Raw genomic sequence first — 19,273 nt, forward strand, 5'->3', positions numbered from 1 at the left:
GTGGCCGGTTGCCCTCGCTCTGCTTGTGCACACAGATGGACGGAGACGGGAGCACCTCTGCTTGTGCACACAGGCCAAACTGTTTTGCTCCCACACAAGGAGGCACTGAGCAAACTGTAAGGCTTCCGTTGTTGAACGGTGCTCAAGCTAATTTAATATATAACAACTCTCTCTCTTTCTTCCTTTCTCACTCTCCCTTCGTACCCTCCCCCCTCGCTCTTTAAAGGGCCTGAATGTTCCAAGCCGCGCAGCCGAAATCTGGCACTCTCCATGTGGTCCAGACCTTGCTGTGAACATGGCTTTTGTTGCTGCCATCAAGCAGTTGGCTGTGAATGGCACACAGTGGCTTTCTTTTCGGCTCCTGGGAGTCAAGGGGTGGAGAGTTTTGGGGAGGAGGCTTGGGGGAGGGGTCACTCTGCAGTGGCAAGGCAGCATCCTTCAAGAGAAAAGAGGAAAAGGAAGAAAAAAAAACTCAGGCAGGTTAGAGCACCAGGAAGATGCCCCATTATAACCTATGAAAGCTCCTGTTGATTTTTGAAATGAGATGGAGAAGCTTGCCTGGGTCTGAATACAAATGGGTCTCCTCTTAAGAAATCAGGGCAGAGCCGTGCCAAAATTTGCTTTGTTTCTATTACTCCAAGGAAACCCAGACTGTATGGTCCTTGTGGAATAGGCAAACAATCCAAGTGGCGATCAGTGACTTACTTTTTCACTGCAGGACTTTGGGATTATTTGGTATTTGGCCTGAACTGGTAGAAATCTTGTTCTTCTGCTATTGTATCCCCTGTCAGTTTAGACGGTTTAGTTTTCCAGACATTTCTAAAACACGAAGGGTCACCCCCTCTGACCTTGCCACAACCGCCAAATGCCCAGAAGCATGGCAGAGAGGGAAAATGTGCTCTGCCTCTGACCACAGGCCCTCTGGCAATAATTCCTTCACTCCCGACACTTGTGGCCTGCCCACGACAAACAGTTTCCAGGGCTCAAATTCCGTCCAACCTATGGCCACTGTTTCCTTTTTCAAAGGCTTATTTTCAAATGAGAGCTAGATGTTTCATTTTTTAAATGAATAAAAGATGCACCATGCAGACAGGGAACAAGAAAAAGCATGCACATAAAGTCAACTTTATTTAATTGCCGTGTTCAACTGATGCCGAATGCAAGACTGTTGGTTTACCTAAAGGAATGCAAACGATCACCTGTGATCAGATTCTCCACCAGTCATTTTTCAACCGCACACACCTCCTTTCCTCCTCAGCCATCTACCAATGTGTGCTATCAAGCAGCAAACTCCATCACAGATAGAAGAAAACCTGAAAGAGCACCCCAGGTTTTCAGGGCTGGTAGGCCAGTAAGCCAAGCCCTGACTTAGAGAGCAGTAGTTCATCCTGCATCTAAGCAACAAGACCGAGGAGGCCAGAATCAGACCAGAATCAGAACGTGAACAGGACCAAGTGGAAAGCTAGAGGTCTTCTGGATCACATGATGCTTGTCTACCATGCCACCCCTTTGACCAGGCACTGAATGCTGGAGAGAACAGGCCGGCAACCCCCTCCTCCAAAAAGCTACCATAATGTAATGCTCCTGGGCCCCACAGTAAGAATCTCTACCCTGAGAATCCCAGACTCTGAGCAGATGACTGTGCTGCCCTGAGAGGGCCACCAGTTACCATCACCCCCTGCTTCTAAAAGCAGTTCACTGTGACAGTGACGCTTGGGACATTCAGACTTTCGAGAGATTACAGAGACCTTGGCTGGGGTATAAAAAGAAGAAGCTTTAAAAATCCTGTGCAACAAAATGGCCAAAGTTTTCTTGATTGGTTGGTTAGATATTTCCCCCTTTCTGACAGCATGTAACCACCACAAACACCAACTGGTTCCACATGATTCCCTTCTCCCGAGCCGCCAGCCTGACATGGTGACATGGGGAAAACTTGGAAGTGATGCCAGTCCTCTCTAGGAATCCACGGAAGCTCTGGAGGACTGATGTCACTTCCGGATTTTCTCTGGAAGTGATGGCATGATGTTGCTAATGGCAGCCTCCAAGGGTTCCCCGCCATTTCCCACTGGCTGCCTTGGGTGTCTGGGGCAAAACAAATGGGTTTCAGCGTCAGGAAAGGGGAGAGACAATATCTGTGCACTCCTACGCAGATGTAGGGGTTACAACAAGGTGTGGGAGGAGGTACTTTAAAGCAGGGGTAGTCAACCTGTGGTCCTCCAGATGTTCATGGACTACAATTCCAATGAGCCCCTGCCAGCGTTCGCTGGCAGGGGCTCATGGGAATTGTAGTCCATGAACATCTGGAGGACCACAGGTTGACTACCCCTGCTTTAAAGCTTTCCAGACAAGCATCCGTGCAATGTCTTGGACTTCTAGATAACTCTATAACTCCATCCCTCCAGGCATAGCAATACGTCTGCCTACCAAGTTACACGTCACATTCTTTTAAACACCATTTGTATTAGACCACTGTCAGTTTTGAATCTCATGAGGAAAAAAAAAACCCTGGAATTGTGGAGAACCAACATCTTCTGCAGCTGCGTGGAAATGCTCACCAGTTCGTTTGGATTGATCTGTCACAGCTGTAGAACGGGGCTGGGCTCAGTCAGTGGAATTATTTGGGAAGAGTCAATGTTCTTTCCCTGTGTTCTCTGTTAGAAGAAACCTCAGCTTCAACCCAGGGGCACAACAGACACTGGCAGAGTTGGGTACTAGCTGAGGCCTTCAGCCTTGGAGGAGTCACCTCCCAACTGGGTAGATGCTCCTATTTCGCCCATTAGAGAAGCCACTAGAGCAGGGGTAGTCAAACTGCGGCCCTCCAGATGCCCATGGACTACAATTCCCAGGAGCCCTTGCCAGCATTCTCCAGCGAATGCTGGCAAGGGCTCCTGGGAATTGTAGTCCATGGGCATCTGGAGGGCCGCAGTTTGACTACCCCTGCGCTAGAGGGAGGGAAGGATGCCATCCACACAAGAGCCATGCTCCATGGTCTCCTGGAGGCAGCCCTCCCTATCTGCTGAGGGACCTCTGTGATTAGTGCTTGCTCTTTTTAGGACTCTCAGCACTGATGGAGCCATAAGGAGAGAGTGGATGGCCCTCTCCATGCCCACCAGCACAGGTGCAATTGGGGGAAGGAGAGAAAGCAACTTGATGGGGGCTATAATTGGGAGGGGGAGGGAACTTCAGCATGGGCAGCATACGCAATGTCCCATAAAAGCTAGCAATTACCCATGCAGTAACCAATAAAAAAAATGCGATAGCTCTCTGACTTGAGGCTCAGGACGGAGGGGTGGTGGAAAGTGCCGTCAAGTAGAAGCCAAGTTATGACAACCCCAAAGGGTTTTCAAGGCAAGGGTCAATCAGAGGAGGTTTGCCATTACCTGCCTCTGCATAGCAACCTTGGACTTCCTTGTTGGTCTCCCATCCACATACTGAACAGGTTGATCCTGCTTAGCTTCTGCAACCTGACAAGACTGGGCTCTCCTGGGCCATCGAGGTCACAGCCTGAGCAGAGTCCTAGTTAGAGTGTTGGGATGGGATTCAGGAGATCAGGTCTCAAATGCCCATTCGGCCATGACACTTGCTGGGTGACTCATTCTCAGCATAATCTACTTCGCAGGGATATTGTGAGTATACAATAGAAGTGGGGGGAGAACTATGTATGCTGCCCTGAGAACTTTGGACAAGAGGAAATAAAAATGTGTAAAACAGACTATTTCATCAGTGAGGAAAATTATATGGAGAAAAGCAATGTTCATTTGTTTTCTATTTTAGAAAGAAACTTTCCAATAGTCTTTGGGAGAAAGAGGAGGGTTTTGGTACCCGGCTCCAGTACAAATTTTCTGCAGTAATGAAGGAGTCTAAAATGAGGTCTTCTTGAATGCATAATACTTTCTTTCCAAGATGAAATGGCTGCTTGGGAAAAATACACTTGAAAAATGCATTGTCTATATATTCATTCAAAAGGAAGGCAGGTACTTAAAAGATTCTGTACTTCAACAGAAAGTAAAGTCACCATAGATTGGTAAGTGTGCTGTCAAACCCAGGAAGAGCAAGTTTTCAAAGCCGAACAAATGAATTGATTTCTGTTTAGATTATAGTGTTCAAGTTTGAAGCATGAGATTCTTCCTTCTTTAAATGCATTCATTCATTCCTCCATCCATCCATCCAGTCTGCCTCACCCCACCCCCTTCCCCATCCTAACACCCTTTCCACTAAAGAATCCCAATTTCAGACGGGGCTGGTGATGGGCACTTTATGGCAAAAAGTAACATCAAAGTGGTAAGTGTGCACAGCATTTTCTGAATTTGCAACACAGTGGGTTTTTTTAATCTCATGCTCCAAACATGAGCCCTGTAATTTAACTTTTGAGAAGCAGTTTGCAAAGACATTGTTAGTGAATCTATAATTTTGCTATTTGGTATTAGTCCCTTTATGAGTCACTCTTGGCAAAGAAAATCAAAGTTGTGGAAGAAAAGTTAGCAGTCCTGAATTTTTCCCAAAGGATACCTGGTAAGAATAAAAGTTTTGAGATTTATGAAACTTGGTCATTTCCCAGTCAAGGTATTCCTATACCTAGATTTGACTTGCAGATGTTCAGATTCACCTACTTGTTCTAAGCTTTCGGGAGATTTTCAGAAGGGGGGAACACAATCATAGCAGCTTTTCCTGTACAGGGTAGCCTTCTTAATGGCCATTCAAGTTAGTTCAGCTGGCATGATTTAGCCTTATTGATGGCTTGTGAGTCAGTGGTCCCTTCAAATAATGGTGCTGGGGGGGAGGGGGGGTCAAAGGCAACTTCTTCTGGCTACAAATCTATTTCCCAGAGATTTCAGCCGAAGACATTAGTAGCAATGGACATCTCACATATCTACCTGTTCTGCAAGGAAAACTTTTCGGGTGCAAGAACTGCATCCGTGCAGTTACAACCAAGAATTTCTTCCACCATCCTTCCATGCACCAAGGAAAGCCCTGCTGGACCAAAGTGTGCTCCATCTAGTCCAGCGGGTTCTTTCTACCAGTTCCCCCCCTCCACCAAACCCCCCACCAAGCAACATCCTTTCACTATTGAACGCCACCAGTGCTGTACTGGTTGAGGACTACAAACCCTTCTTAACCTGAGCTGGCTTGCTGGGAGGGCAGTCTAGAAATATAACAAATAAATATAATAAACTAATTACAAAGAGGAAAGGAGGAAAGGAGCATTCCATCTTACCTTTAACAATTCAGTGCTTCAAGAATTTAAGTCCCATACACCTGGTAGAGCAGTAAGTGTGTGTGTTTAAGGAGAGTTTGCAGGGTTATTTTTGCAATCACTGTGGGTCTTCTTGACAGCCTCCAGATGGGAGCTCCTGCTTTTGTTTTGTGAGTGATATTTTGCTTTAGTTCCCCCAAGAAGAACTCGGAATTCCTAGAGTTGGTATATCAGGTTCGTTTCCAGCAGTGGCAGCGGAACAGCAGCAGCAGCAGGGTTGATTTTGGAACAAGAGAGAAGGAGAGAGTTTCAACCAGCAACAGTCCACGTTTCACTGCTACTTGCTGGGGGAAAAAAGAGACATTCAGACTCCTCCTGTCCCTCCTCAGATACCTCTTGCTATAGGTGGCAAATTACTAAGGGCATTAGATCCTCCTCTGAAAAACTTTGAGTCAAGGTAGGCAGGAGTCCAGGAAAAATCAGGCATGAGCATGGGGGAAAGGGGAAGGGTGGGAGGCAGAAAGAGAGAGAGAGAGAGAGAGAGAGAGAGAGAGAGAAGCCAAACCTTTTTGAGAAAAAAGAGGTGGGGGGAATGGCCAAAGCTCCTGAATCAGGAAAAATGGGAATGAAGGATTTTAAAAACACAACCCCTTGGATAGAGCCTAGCCAGACCATACACCACAAGTGGTTGAAAGGAAGGAATAATATAGAGAATGAGGTTACAGAGAATACTGGACTTGTGCAAAAGAAAAAAAAAAGACAAGAATAAATTCTAAGGTTTGTGAGCCAGAAGAGTGAGGGAGACAGAGAGAGGGTGCCTGCAATGCAGTCAATAATGCTGCAGGCTGGCTTTGAGCTGATGGGTAAATATTCGGAGCATCTCTGAGAGGATTTCACTCAGAATGTGCAAGGCAGAAAAGAAGTTCAGAGGACTTCAGATGTCGGGTGATTAGGGAATTCCAGGTGTGGATTTTCTTATTTGTGGCAAGACTGAGGCTCAGGGTACAGCATCTGCTTTGCCTGCAGAGAGTCCTGCATTTAATGCCAGACATCTCCATTTTTAAAAGCTCAGGTGGCCTCAGTCCTTCATCCAGTAAACCAAGGTATCAAGCAGGGAAGGGCGTATATGGTACAAAGTGGCAGGTACAGGTTGCATTCCCCCCCCCCATCCCGAGAACTCTGAGAAGAAAGGCTGAAAAAGACTGATTAGATATCCCATGAACTATATGGCCTGAATGGAAATTTGAACATGGGTTTTCTCAGTCCTTCTAAGAGAAAGAACTGAAGTGACAATGACTTCTGAAATGAGTACCTGCTGGCTGCAGTTAGAGACGAAGGACCAGACTATGTGATACTCCTGATATGTTCATAAGACTATTATGCATAAGGCCTATTACGCCCTTGCTTTCATCATGCATGGCCATTGACTTTTCATTGTTGTTCTGAATGGATTACCCTCCATTCATCACTCAGTTTGCTTTCCTGTTTCCCCAGGTTTTCTGGGAGTGCTTTTGTGCCACTTTCCCCCTAGTTCTGCTTCCAAGCTCAGTGTCATTCAAAAGTGTACAGATTCCCTCAGATTTCCACCCCATGCCCTTTTGCCACCCCCTTGCTGGTCATTCCCCTCCCACACTGAGATCACTCCACACACTGTGCACCTTCTGCCATCCTCCGCCTTTCATTGGAGTACAAACTCCTCTTTCCCCTTGTTCTTTGATTTAATTTTTGACAAGTGGCATGAGTCCAGCAATATGAGACTATTGTTAGTCTCAGATCACTGAATTAAAAAAATCAACCAATGGGTTGAAATTAATTGATAAGAAGTATCAGCTAAACATCCGGAAGAAGTTGCTAATACTTAGAGCAGTTCCTCAGTAGAACAGGTTTCTTGGGGAAATGGTGGGTTCTCCTTCTTTGGAAGTTTTTAAATAGATAGTTTTAAGTAAGGCTAGATAGTCATCTGACAGAAATGACAGGACCAATTATCAGGATTTCTGAATGAGACTTTGGTCCTGGACCTAGCCCAGTTGGGTTTCTGGCCTGGCCATGGGGTTGAACCAGTGCTCGTTGCCCTGACAGATGACCTCCATCGCCAGCTGGACTGAGGTGGGTTGGCACTGCTCATATTATTAGACCTCATGGCAGCGTTTGACACAATTGATCATGAGCTGCTAGCTCACCACCTGGCTTGATGCTGGGATATGCGGGATAGCCCTTCAGTGGCCGATCTCCTTCCTTTTGGGTTGTGGACAGAGAATAGCAGTTGGGGAGAACCAATCTCATAGTTGTGAATTCCCATGCCACAGGAAGCAATTTTCTCCCCAATTCTATTCAGTATCTTCATGTGTCCTCTTGTCCAGCTGATATGAAGTTTCGGGTTGGGATGTCATCAATATGCATTTATGTTTATGTTTATGTTTATGTTTATGTTTATGTTTATGTTTATGTTTATGTTTATGTTTATGTTTATGTTTATGTTTATGTTTATGTTTATGTTTATGTTTATGTTTATATTTATATTTATATTTATATTTATATTTATATTTATATTTATATTTATATTTATATTTATATTTATATTTATATTTATATACCGCCCTCCCCCGAAGGCTCAGGGCGGCTTACAGGGAACAGAAAACAGGTACAGATAACATGAAGTAACACATGTGACAACAGCAATAACAATACAGCAACAATAACCCCAACATGATAACAGCAATAATAATATGATAGAACTGCAAAGGAGCCTTGGCTGGCGTTCTTCCACCTGCGTCAAGCTAAGCTACTAGCACTCAAAGTGATCCATGCAATGGTAACACTTAGAATAGATTTCTGCAACTCACTCAATGCAGGCCTATCCTTTTTCCTGCTCCACAAACTCCAGCTGATACAAAATGCAGCAGCCCACATCTGGCCCACTCTCCAACAGCTGTACTGCCTACCAGTTGAATTCCACATCAGGCTTAACGTTGTCTGGGCCCTGTGTATTTGAGGGACTGCCTTTCTACTTACACCCCCCCCCCCCCGGACAGCACTCCACAAACTCCAACAAGCTGGTGATCCCTGGTCCCAAGGAAGCCTGTTTGGCCTCAACCAGAGCCAGGGCTTTCTCTGTCCTGGCCCTCACCTGGTGGAATGAGCTCCCATGGGCATGTGTTATGGGCCACCGTCACCCCGCTGGTTTTGCCAGCAGAAAGGTTTCCCCCTCTCCTTTTTGTGGCTCCATGTGTCCTTCTTAGGGCACCTGGAGCTGGAGAAAAGAGGAGAAAAGCCCTCTCCCCACCCTTTCTGCTGGCAAAAGCAGGATGGGAAGGAAACTGGGAGCTCTTTCTCTCCCTTGCCTTTTAGCCTAGGCATGACCAGCCATGTGAGCGTTTCGATGTGAATGAAGCTCTTAGACTCTGCTCCAGAGTGAGCTGGGCAAGCCAATCCAGGACCAGCCCAAGAAGGTTGGCATCTGTGAGACATCCGGAGTATTGGATTGTTTTTGTATTTGTTCAAACGGTATGTTTGTATTTATTTTCAGTCCCTGACGTGGAAGAAAAATAGGCTTGAAATGTTTCAAGGAATTGGAAACTAGATTGCCTAAACAGCTCCTCTTTCTCTTTGCACCAGTGACATCTTCTTCCATGCATCTGGGAACGGCTGAAGCCTTCTTCTTTGTAGCTGCCATGGCAGCTTGGATCTTCTGGATGGTCACACTGCCTTGGCGAAAGCTTGTATGCCTCAGGACAATGCTGCTATTTAACCAGCAGTGGCTGACTCTGAATGAGCCTCCTTCTGCTTGTGTATACTGGGCACCTCTTACATGGTTGGGTGTAAACAGCTCCAGTCGTTTCCCCCTTCCCACCTCCCTCTTCACCACCGTCCCAATATTGAAGCTTATTCATCACTTGGCAAAAATAGAAGTGGAGGCTTCCAGGAAGAGGGGGCTTTCTTACAGAGTGGAGTTTATTTAGAAGCGGTTTCCTTCCAACACCACCCCTCCAGTCTTTATATCTTCTCTGTACCTTTCCAGTTGCTCCACAGGTCTGTCCAACCAAATGATCACCCAAGCCTAGATCGGTTTCTTTGGCACATTCCCATTCTTCTGCTTGGAAAACCTTTCTGGGTTTTTTCAATGTGTTTTTAATTCTTAGTTCTTAAAAGAAAAAGAATGATCCCAACTTTCTTAAAATAAAATCTTACTTTCTAACTATTTAATTGTTATTTGAGCCGTCCGTCATGGAGCTCTCTCCAGCACACATGGCCATCCACTGAATATCTATGGGCAGGATCAAACTGATCTCATGTTGTTGTCCTTCCTACGAGGGAAAGGATGCGATCTCCCCAGGGCAACTTAGGCCTTTGGCAGGTGCTTCCTCCTCGTGTCTTTTGCAGTGCCTGGTGGCTAGTTAAAAGGAGCTGTTGTGGGTCTTCCTTGGGGGCCTGCCTGAACCTGGACAGCAGTGTTCCTTCTGGAGGGGAAGGGAAGGGGGAACAAATTCCCAATAGTTACCTTATTGCAGGCAGCCTTTGGACAGTGTCACATGTTTTAAAACGAGGTAATGCCCTAAACAGAAAAAGAACTACAACCAAGCTCAAGGAAGAAGTGGAAAAGAAAATGAATATTCATTCACTATTTATTTATAATTTAATTTCTAGACCTCCCCTCCCCGCAAGCAGGCTCAGGGCAGTTTACAACATGAAAACAACATGAAAACATGATAAAATACTGATGGATGACCTCTGGCACCAGCCGGATAGAGGCGGTTCGGTGTCTTTGTGATGCTTGATCTGTCGGCCACATTTGATGTGGTCGACCCTGAGTTCTTAGCCCACCGCCTTGACAGGGCCGGGGTATGGGGGAAAGCCCTTCAGTGGCTGTGTTCCTTTCTCTGGAATCGGACACAGAGGGTTGTGGTGGGGGAAGAGCTGCCACATTCCTTCCATCTCCCCTGCGGAGTTCCGCAGGGGACGATTCTCTCCCCCACTTTGTTTAAAATCTACATGTGCCCTCTGGCCCAGCTGGTCTGTAGCTATGGGTTGGGCTGTCACCAATATGTGGATGACACCCAGCTCTATCTCCTGATGGACAGAGGCCTGGATTCTCCCCCCCCCCCCATCCAAGTTGTTCACTAGATGTTTGGAAGCAGTGGCTGGATGGCTGGAGCAGAGTCATCTGAAATGCAACCCATCCAAGATGGAGGTCATGAGTCTTGGTGGGAAGCGGGCAGACCAGGAAGTATATCTAACCACCTTGGCCAGGTACAACTCAACATTGCACCCTTGGCAAAGAACCTGGGAGTGATTCTGGACTCCTCCGTATCTTTGGAGGCCCAGGTCAGAGAAGTAGCCTGCTTAAATGTGGTGTAAACGTGAAAAAGTCTATAAAAAGTCTATAATCTTTGGGTAAAAGTCCATGATATTGTAGCCAGTCTTATAATCTTAAATGGAGAGAAGAGGGTTTTTAAGATTGAAACGGGGAACCAAAATGTTTTTCCACAGTGTTTCCTAACCCACATACAGAGCTTCTTCTTCTATGCGACGACGGCAGCAAAACTAGAATTGGCCAAGAAATGTAAAACGCAAGAACTACCCTCGACAGAAGACTGGGTGAATAAACTAGCTGATCTTGCCAAGATAGCCAAACTGACACTAATAGTTAATGGAAGAATAGAAGAGGCCTTTCAAGAACAATGGGGCCCTTACCTGAACTATTTACAAAAGGGATTAAAATGGGGAACCAAGTGTATCAAACGAAGAGCATAGCTCTCCTTTTCTGTATTAACAATGTAGATTGCACGTATCTCACTGTCTTCAACTCTGGAAAATAAAATAAAAACTTTCTATAAAAAAAAAAAAAAAAAAAGAGAAGTAGCCTGCTTGTTGTTCTACCATCTTCACCAAGTGTGGCTTCTAGTGCCCTATCTGACGGGCTCGCTTGGCTACTGTGATTCATGCAACAGTCACTTACAGACTGGACTTCTGTAACTTGCAGGCTATCCTTGTCCTTGACCCGGAAATTGCAGCTGGTGCAGAATGCAGTGGTGGCATTGGCCACCAGTACATTTTGGGATCAGGTTCAAGGTTCTGGCACTAACCTTTAAAGACTTAGGTGGTCTGTATGCCTGAGGGACTGCCTTTCCTAGTATGTTCCCTCAAGAGAATTATGCTCTACAAATACCAACTTGCTGGTGATCCCTGGCCCCAGAGAGATCTGGCTGGCCTTGGCCAGAGCCAGGGGCTTTTTGGCTTTGGCTCCTGCATGGTTTTTAGAGCCTCTTGTGGCGCAGAGTGGTAAGGCAGCCGTCTGAAAGCTTTGCCCATGAGGCTGGGAGTTCAATCCCAGCTCAAGGTTGACTCAGCCTTCCATCCTTCCGAGGTTGGTAAAATGAGTACCCAGCTTGCTGGGAGGTAAACGGTAATGACTGGGGAAGGCACTGGCAAACCACCCCGTATTGAGTCTGCCATGAAAACGCTAGAGGGCGTCACCCCAAGGGTCAGACATGACTCGGTGCTTGCATAGGGGATACCTTTACCTTTACCTGCATAGTTTAAAAAGTTTCTGGTAGAGATCTGGGCTTTGACAGAGCTATCAAAGTTCCACAAGGCCTGTAATTGTATTTCTTTTATTTATTTTTCATATTTATATACCACTCTCCCCTGAGGTTCAGGGCAGTTTACATTGAAATGGAGAAGAACAGTATAAATAACATGATAAGTTGAACAATAGCAATACAATCATAACAAAGGAACAATAAAATAATGGGACAAACATGGTGAGAACATCCATTTAATTGTAACATACTGATGGCCCATGGGATGGACATATCAGTGGTGGTTATCATAAGAGTGGGCTCAGGGGCCCATGGGAAGTGATTATTTATTTATTTATTATATTTATATACTGCTCTCCCCTGAGGCTCACGACAGTTTAAATGGAACTGGAGAAAAAAAGTACAAATAATATGATAAATTGAACAACAGTGAAACAGTCATAACAGGAGAACAGTAATATAATGGAGCAAAAATAGACGGTTTACACACTGGAGGTTTCATGCAGGGCTGCAAACTAGAGTCATGGCAGGTTGCCCCACCTCTTCCTGCACCCCCATGGGGGAGTATTTGGCCCAGTGCACCTCATCCACCCCCGATCTGTGCTCCTGCATGGGAGGTGGGACAGTGAAGTTCCCAGTGCGTAAAGAGTCATAGTGAGAACATCCAGTTTTAACTATGACATACTGATGGCTCTGTGGGATGGACATGCCGGTGGTGGTTTTCATGGGAGGGGGGCTCAGGGCCCAAGTGATTGAATTCAGGTCAACCTCAACCAAAAGCCTGGAGGAAGAGCTCTCTTTTGCAGGCCCAGCTGAACTGTTTAAGCTCTGCTAGGGCTCTGATCTCCTCCGGGAGCTCATTCCACTAGGTGGGGGCCAGGATGGAAAAAACTCTGGCCCTGGTTGAGGTCAAGCAAGCTTCCTTGGGTCCAGGGATCACTAGGCAGTTGGTACTAGCAGAGAGCAAGGCTCCTTGAGGGGTGTAGGCAGAAAGGCGATCCCTTAGGTACACTGGGCCCAGATTGCAGATGGCCTTAAAAGCAATTACCAGAACCATAAGCCTGATCCAGAATTCTAATGGAAGCCAGTGCAGTTATTGAATAACGGGCCGAATGTGGGACCTCCATGGTGTTGCTGTGAAGACCGTGGCAGCAGTGTTCAGGACCAGTTGCAGCTTCCAGGTCAAGGTTAAGGGTAGAGTGAGTTATAGAAGTCTAGTCTAGAGGTGACTGGCACATGGATCACTGCGGCTAGGTGTTCTGAGGCCATGTTCAGAATGGGAATGTTCAGCCTGGAGAAAAGGAGGTTGAGAGGGGACATGATAGCCCTCTTTAAGTATTCGAAAGGTTGTCATTTGGAGGAGGGCAGGATGCTGTTTCTGTTGGCTGCACAGGAGAGGACACGCAGTAATGGGTTTAAACTTCAAGTACAACGATATAGGCTAGATATCAGGAAAAAGTTTTTCTCAGTCAGAGTCGTTCAGCAGTGGAATAGGCTGCCTAAGGAGGTGGTGAGCTCCCCCTCACTGGCAGTCTTCAAGCAAAGGTTGGATACACACTTTTCTTGGAGGCTTTAGGATGCTCTGGGCTGATCCTGCGTTGAGCAGGGGGTTGGACTAGATGGCCTGTATGACCCCTTCCAACTCTATGGTTCTATGATTCTATGAAGTAGAGAGCTAGTAGTTTGGCTTGGCGGAGGGGGTAGAATGCTAGCTGTGCTACTTGGGTGACCTGAGTCTCCATAAAGAGGGAGGCCTCTAAACCACCCTCAGGTTCCACTGAGCCACTGATAGCTGCACTTCATCCAGGTTGGGTAGGCATGCTTCCTCACTTGGGCCCTTCCTGCCCAGCCACAGGACCTCCGTATTTGAAGGGTTAAGCTTCAGGTGACTTTGCTTGATCCATCTTGTCACTGTGTCCAGTTAGTTAGCTAATGTTTCTGGGGGAGAGTCAGGACGGCCATCCATCAGGAGAAAGAGACGGTTGTTATCAGCATATTGGTGACAACCCAGCCCGAACCTGTGCACCAGTTAAGCAAGAGGGTGCATAAAGATATTGAATAGGATTGGAGAGAGAACTGCTCCTTGAGGGACTCCGCATGCAAGCTGACTGCATGCAAGCTCTCCTATTGTTAACAGGGAGTAGCCAGATCTTATGTGCTCAAGAGGGGGGAGCCCAGATCTTAACAGCCCTGGCCTCAACCATAGACCTGGCAGAAGAGCTCTATCTTGCAAGCCCTGCAGAACTGCGAGAGCTATATCAGGGCCCTCATCTCTCCACCAAGTGAGAGTGAGGACGGAAAGGCCCTGCCCAGGTTGAGGCCAGGCGAACTTCCCTTGGGCTAGAGATCGCCAATAAGTTTGCACCTGCAGCTTTAAAAGAGATACTTTGATGGACCACATTATTATGTGTGCACTCTGCAAAGGGTAGCAGTTTGGTCCAGTCATCCTGCTGATAGTTAATAAAGCACTGCAAATATTGTTCCAGAATTTGATTGACCCAACAGTCTGCCCATTAGTTTAAGTATCTGTCCAGTTGCTTCTTGAAGACCATTAGTGAGGAGGAGCTCACCACCTTCTTGAGCAGTCAATTTCACTGAACTACTCCGACTGTGAACATTTTTCTCCTGATACCTAGCCAGTACCATTCTACACACAGTTTAAAGCATCACAGCAGGTCCTATCCTGAGAGCCATCTTGGTATAGTGGTTAAGAGTGCAGAATTCCAATCTGGCCAGCCGGGATTGATTCTGCGCTCCCCCACGTGCAGCCAGCTGGGTGACCTTGGGCTAGTCACAGCTCTGATAAAGCTGTTCTGACCGAGCAGTGATATCAGGGCTTTCTCAGCCTCACCCACCTCACAGGGTGTCTGTTGTGGGGAGAGGAAAGGGAAGGTGACTGTAAGCCACTTGGAGACTCCAACGGGTAGAGAAAAGTAGATTATAAGAACCAAGGCAAGTGATGAAGCAGAAGTGGTTTGCCATTGCCTTCCTTTGCAAAATCTTCATTGGAGGTCTCCCTTCCCAGTACTGTCCCTGCTTAGCTTAGATCAGATGCCATCCGGCTATACTATGCCATTCCACATTTGTTCTGTCCTTCAAGAATGTGTAAATGGGTGTGCCTGAGGAAAGTGGTCTCTTAAGTGATGTAGTGGTTAGGAGCAGCGCCTTCTAATTTGGTGAGCTGGGCTTGATTCCCTGCTCCTCCATATGCAGCCAGTTGGGTGACCTTGGGCTCACCACAATACTGATAAAGCTGTTCTGACCGAGCATGAATATTAGGGCTCTCTCAGGGAAGGTGAACATAAGCCGCTTTGAGACTCCTTCGGGTAGAGAAAAGCGGCATATAAGAACCAACTCGTCTTCTTCTTCAGTAATATCAGGGCTCTCTCAACCTCACCTCCCTCACAGGGTGTCTGTTGTGGGGAGAGGAAAAGGGAGGTGACTGTAAGCCACTTTGAGACTCCTTCGGACAGAGAAAAGTGGGCTATAAAAACCAAATCTTCAGAATCAGAATAAGAACACCTTTATTGGCATAAAAACCAACTCTTCTTCTATATTGGGCAGGGTGTGATGACCGAGATCCTGCTGAAATTAGTTATGACTAGGCCCCATGGAATCCAATGGAATAAGTTAGCTGAGTCTAACTTAAACCTTATTATTATTACTTTCCATACGACTTGTGACTAACTTTAGCTGAATCAGGGTGAAGCAATTTGCATTGCAAAACAGGCTGAGCAGATGCCTCCTCAACTGCATTGGAATTTTTTTGGGATGCCTCCATTCCCTTGTCTTTTCTGCCTGCCACCCTATTTAGTTTAAAACATTTCTAAAATTTAATTTCAGAATTGGCATCTGAGGTGGAGTCTGCTGTCACGTTGATTTGATGCCATTCTTTTCAAAGGTTGTATCAAGTGACCACAGACTGCACAAAAAGGAACACGGATGCAATCTCCCAGTTGCAACAGGATTCCTTGGGGGTGTAATTTAACTAGCGCATTCAGATGCAAAAGTTACGAGTACAGAAAAACAATTTATTAGGCATATTTCCATGATTCACCACCCCTGAACTTCTTTTTTCTGGTGTTTAACTACTGCATTAAAGGGAAACCGCTGAGGAGAATAGTAAGATCATGGGCCCAAACACCAAGCAATGTGCGTGCATGTGTGCACACATCATTACTATGGGGAGATGTCAATGAACCAGATGAAAAACAAATGCAGCAAACTGTGCCAGCTCCCATTCTGGAATTAATTTTTTTAAAATTTTCTTGCTGAACTGTAATTCATGAGGAGGTGAACTGGGAGCAGAGGAAGCTGGAAGAACAATCCAAGAATGGCAGCCGGGAAATTCTCTCAGCTCTTCTATGCATCCCAGCTGGCTCAAAAAGGGCAGCTTAAAAAAATAAAATTAAGCAGAAATAGCAGATATTCTCAGTGCTGATCTGCAAACAGGACTAGGGCAAGGAGTATGGTTGAATAACAGAGCATCTGTTTTGCAGGCAGAAGGTCCCAGGTTCAGCCCCTGCGTCCCCAGTTAAAAGTGGAGGTGTGAAAGGGTAGGTGATATGAAGGGAGAGCTGCTGCCAGCTGTGGCAGGCAGGTTACTCTGATTCAGGGGAGCCATTCCAATGGACAGAATTTATAAACATACATTTTGAAAAAATCAACATGAACAGATCATAGTGTGTGGCAGGACCAAAGTGACATTAAGAAGAATTGGTTGTTACATGCCGCTTTTCTCTACTCGAAGGAGTCTCAAATCGGCTTACATTCGCCTTCCCTTTCCTCTCCCCACCACAGACACCCTGTGAGGTGGGTGAGGCTGAGAGAGCCCTGAGATTCCTGCTGGGTCAGCACAGCTTTATCAGTGCTGTGGGGAGCCCAAGGCCACCCAGCTGGCTGCATGTGGGGGAGGAGTGGGGAATCCAGCCCAGCTCGCCAGATTAGAATTCCATGCTTCTAACCACTGCTCCAAGCTGGCTCCTTAACATATCATTAGTTCAGTGTAGTTTCTAGCCATTTGTTCAGCGATTGCAACAGAACGGAAAGCTGTCCAGTCACCTCTTCATCACTTGCCCCTTTTCTGAAGTGATAACTCGAGGTGAGAAAGCATACACAGTGGGAGTATTATCAGGTGTTCTTTGCCACACAACCACAAGCTCCTTTCAGTTTACCCTAAACCAAACAGATACAAAGGGGAAAAACCAAGCAATACTGAAGGGGGGGGGGAGAGAAAATGCTCCTTTCTTGGTCTGACAGTGGGTGGTTTTACTTTCAGGAGGGCTTTCAAAGGGGGAATTCTTGAATTGCTTCTGAAGTACATGGAGTTCCTGGTCCATAGGAGGTCAATTTGGGAAAAGGACACTGGGACATGGGATGGTATGTACTCTGTTAAATCAGGCCATGATAAAGAGGCTTTGTTGACTGGCAGCATCCCGCAAAGCTGGCACTTCCATTCTCCCACAGTTGGGTCCAGGTAGTCTGTGGTGCAAAATCAGGTGAAGGGAAGAGAACCAAAGGATCTTTGAAAATACAGAACAACCTGGACTGGGTTGGAGAGAGGCAAGGAAGGGGGAGAGGCTCTAAAAGAAAGATTTCCCTGGGACACAGCTTAAAAGTTTCAGATTCTGAAGTAATACCAGGTACTACAGGGGCCAGGGAACATTAATTCCAGAGGAGGAGCTATATTAGAAGGGCTGTTTTTTTATAGCCCACTTTTCACTACTCAAAGCGGCTTACACTTTTCCCTTCCTTTCCCCACAACAGGCACCCTGTGAAGTAGGTGGGGCTGAGAAAGCTCTATGACAGGGGTAGTCAAACTGCGGCCCTCCAGATGTCCATGGACTACAATTCCCAGGAGCCCCCTGCCAGCGTTCGCTGGCAGGGGGCTCCTGGGAATTGTGGTCCATGGACATCTGGAGGGCCGCAGTTTGACTACCCCTGCTCTATGAGAACTGCTTTAAGAGAACTGTGACTGTCTCAAACTCACCCAGCTGGCTACCTGTGGAGGAGTGAGGAATCAAACCCAGTTCTCCAGCTTAGAGTCCACCACTCTCCAGCCACTATACCATGGGTCGCCAAACTGTGGCTCTCTGGATGTCCATGGACTACAATTCCCATGGGCCCATGGCAGCACTGGCAGGGTTTCGCCACCCCTGCACTATTCCACGCTGGCTCTCATATCTTATTGGCTATTGTATTAGAGGAATCATTCATCTCTGATTTCCATATCTGGACAGGGTAAACTAGAATGATGATGAAAGCTCAATGTCTGGATCCAGACTACCCAGCAGGAAAAAAGCCCCAGAATCTTGCCTGAATCTTCCAAACCACTGTTCTATCAAGGGTGAGCTCATGTCCTCTTACAGGCACTGACTTCCCAATGGATCTTTTGCTATCTGATCCTTTTAGCTGGAGACACATGTGTTCAAACATCTCTAGTCCTAAAAGGCTGCTCTTGCAAGCCTTGTTGGGAAAGAAGTTTCCATACAGACACTGGCTCCTATGAATCTCTTTACGGGGCTTCTGTGGCCCAGCACCGTTCCAGACCACGATAAAGCAAGGCTGGAATAGGAGGAAGCACCATTCATCCCTCAGCCTCCCATAAAACCTGTTCTCATACTTTCTTTCCCTTTTTCCTCACTCATTTCTTTGCTCAAGAAACCAAGCCCATTACCACGTCTCACTCCCCAATCTTGCTTTAAGGGGATTCTGACCAATGTCTGGAATGTGTTGTTTGGCTTATAGAACATTTGATTTTCCATTTAGATGATGTGGTTGGGGCTACAGCACAAATGGTCAGAGATCATCCATCATGAACTATTTATAAGACTGTCCACTCCTTATCCTCCTTCTCTTTCCTTGTGGCTCTGAACAGGTTCACATCTTCATGTTGACAACGCATGCGTCTGCACACACCACAAAGCGGAGGTGGTAGAATGATGAGTAGGGACAATTTTCTCATCCTGCTGTTCTGATCTCAGAAGCTCTGCTTGTGCAAATTAAATGTGCCATTCCTTATTTTCCTGCTGTATTCAGTTTCTTTGCACTGAACACTCTCTGTAAAAGTGTACACATTTCCAGCATGAATAAATCAGTGTTATATACATACATATATTATTCATGCAGGTGGAAACATATCATAAATTGCATATTAAAAGCTGTACAACATCCAGGCCAATTCTCCAATAAACAAAACTTTGGGGAACAATATAAAGCGGAATGGAACAAAGATTTACTCATCCCAAATGCTGCGGAGATTATCTTGTTGAATCCTTCCCTCCATTAAAAAACCAAACACACTCAAAGGGCAAAGCACTTGCCTAACCCCACCCCTGTCTCTCTGGGAGAGGCACAGGGAAGATTAATGCTGGCTGCCCATCAAAGGGCATTGTGGGTTGAAACTGGTTCTCAATTTCTGCAATGTTTCTGTGAACACCACGAAAAGAAAGGGACGGTTCAAAATTATTGTAACAGAAAACAGAACCTATCCCGGGCTATATTAAACAATTCCACAATAAATACAAATAAACGTTTCTTA

At 46.3% G+C, this 19,273-nt stretch overlaps 1 protein-coding gene across 2 annotated transcripts in view; it reads right to left on the reverse strand.

Annotated features, from left to right (window-relative positions):
- ACAN (aggrecan) overlaps window positions 1-5,709 on the reverse strand; it is a 111,674-nt gene extending 105,965 nt beyond the window's left edge. For both annotated transcript variants that reach the window (XM_077317667.1, XM_077317666.1), the window contains exon 1: window positions 5,216-5,709. The gene's annotated coding sequence lies outside the window, so the exon portion shown is untranslated. The remainder of the gene's footprint in view (window positions 1-5,215) is intronic.
- Between the last annotated feature and the right edge of the window lie 13,564 nt (window positions 5,710-19,273).

The sequence above is a fragment of the Paroedura picta genome, chromosome 18 (assembly GCF_049243985.1).
Source record: "Paroedura picta isolate Pp20150507F chromosome 18, Ppicta_v3.0, whole genome shotgun sequence".
Taxonomy (NCBI): domain Eukaryota; kingdom Metazoa; phylum Chordata; class Lepidosauria; order Squamata; family Gekkonidae; genus Paroedura; species Paroedura picta.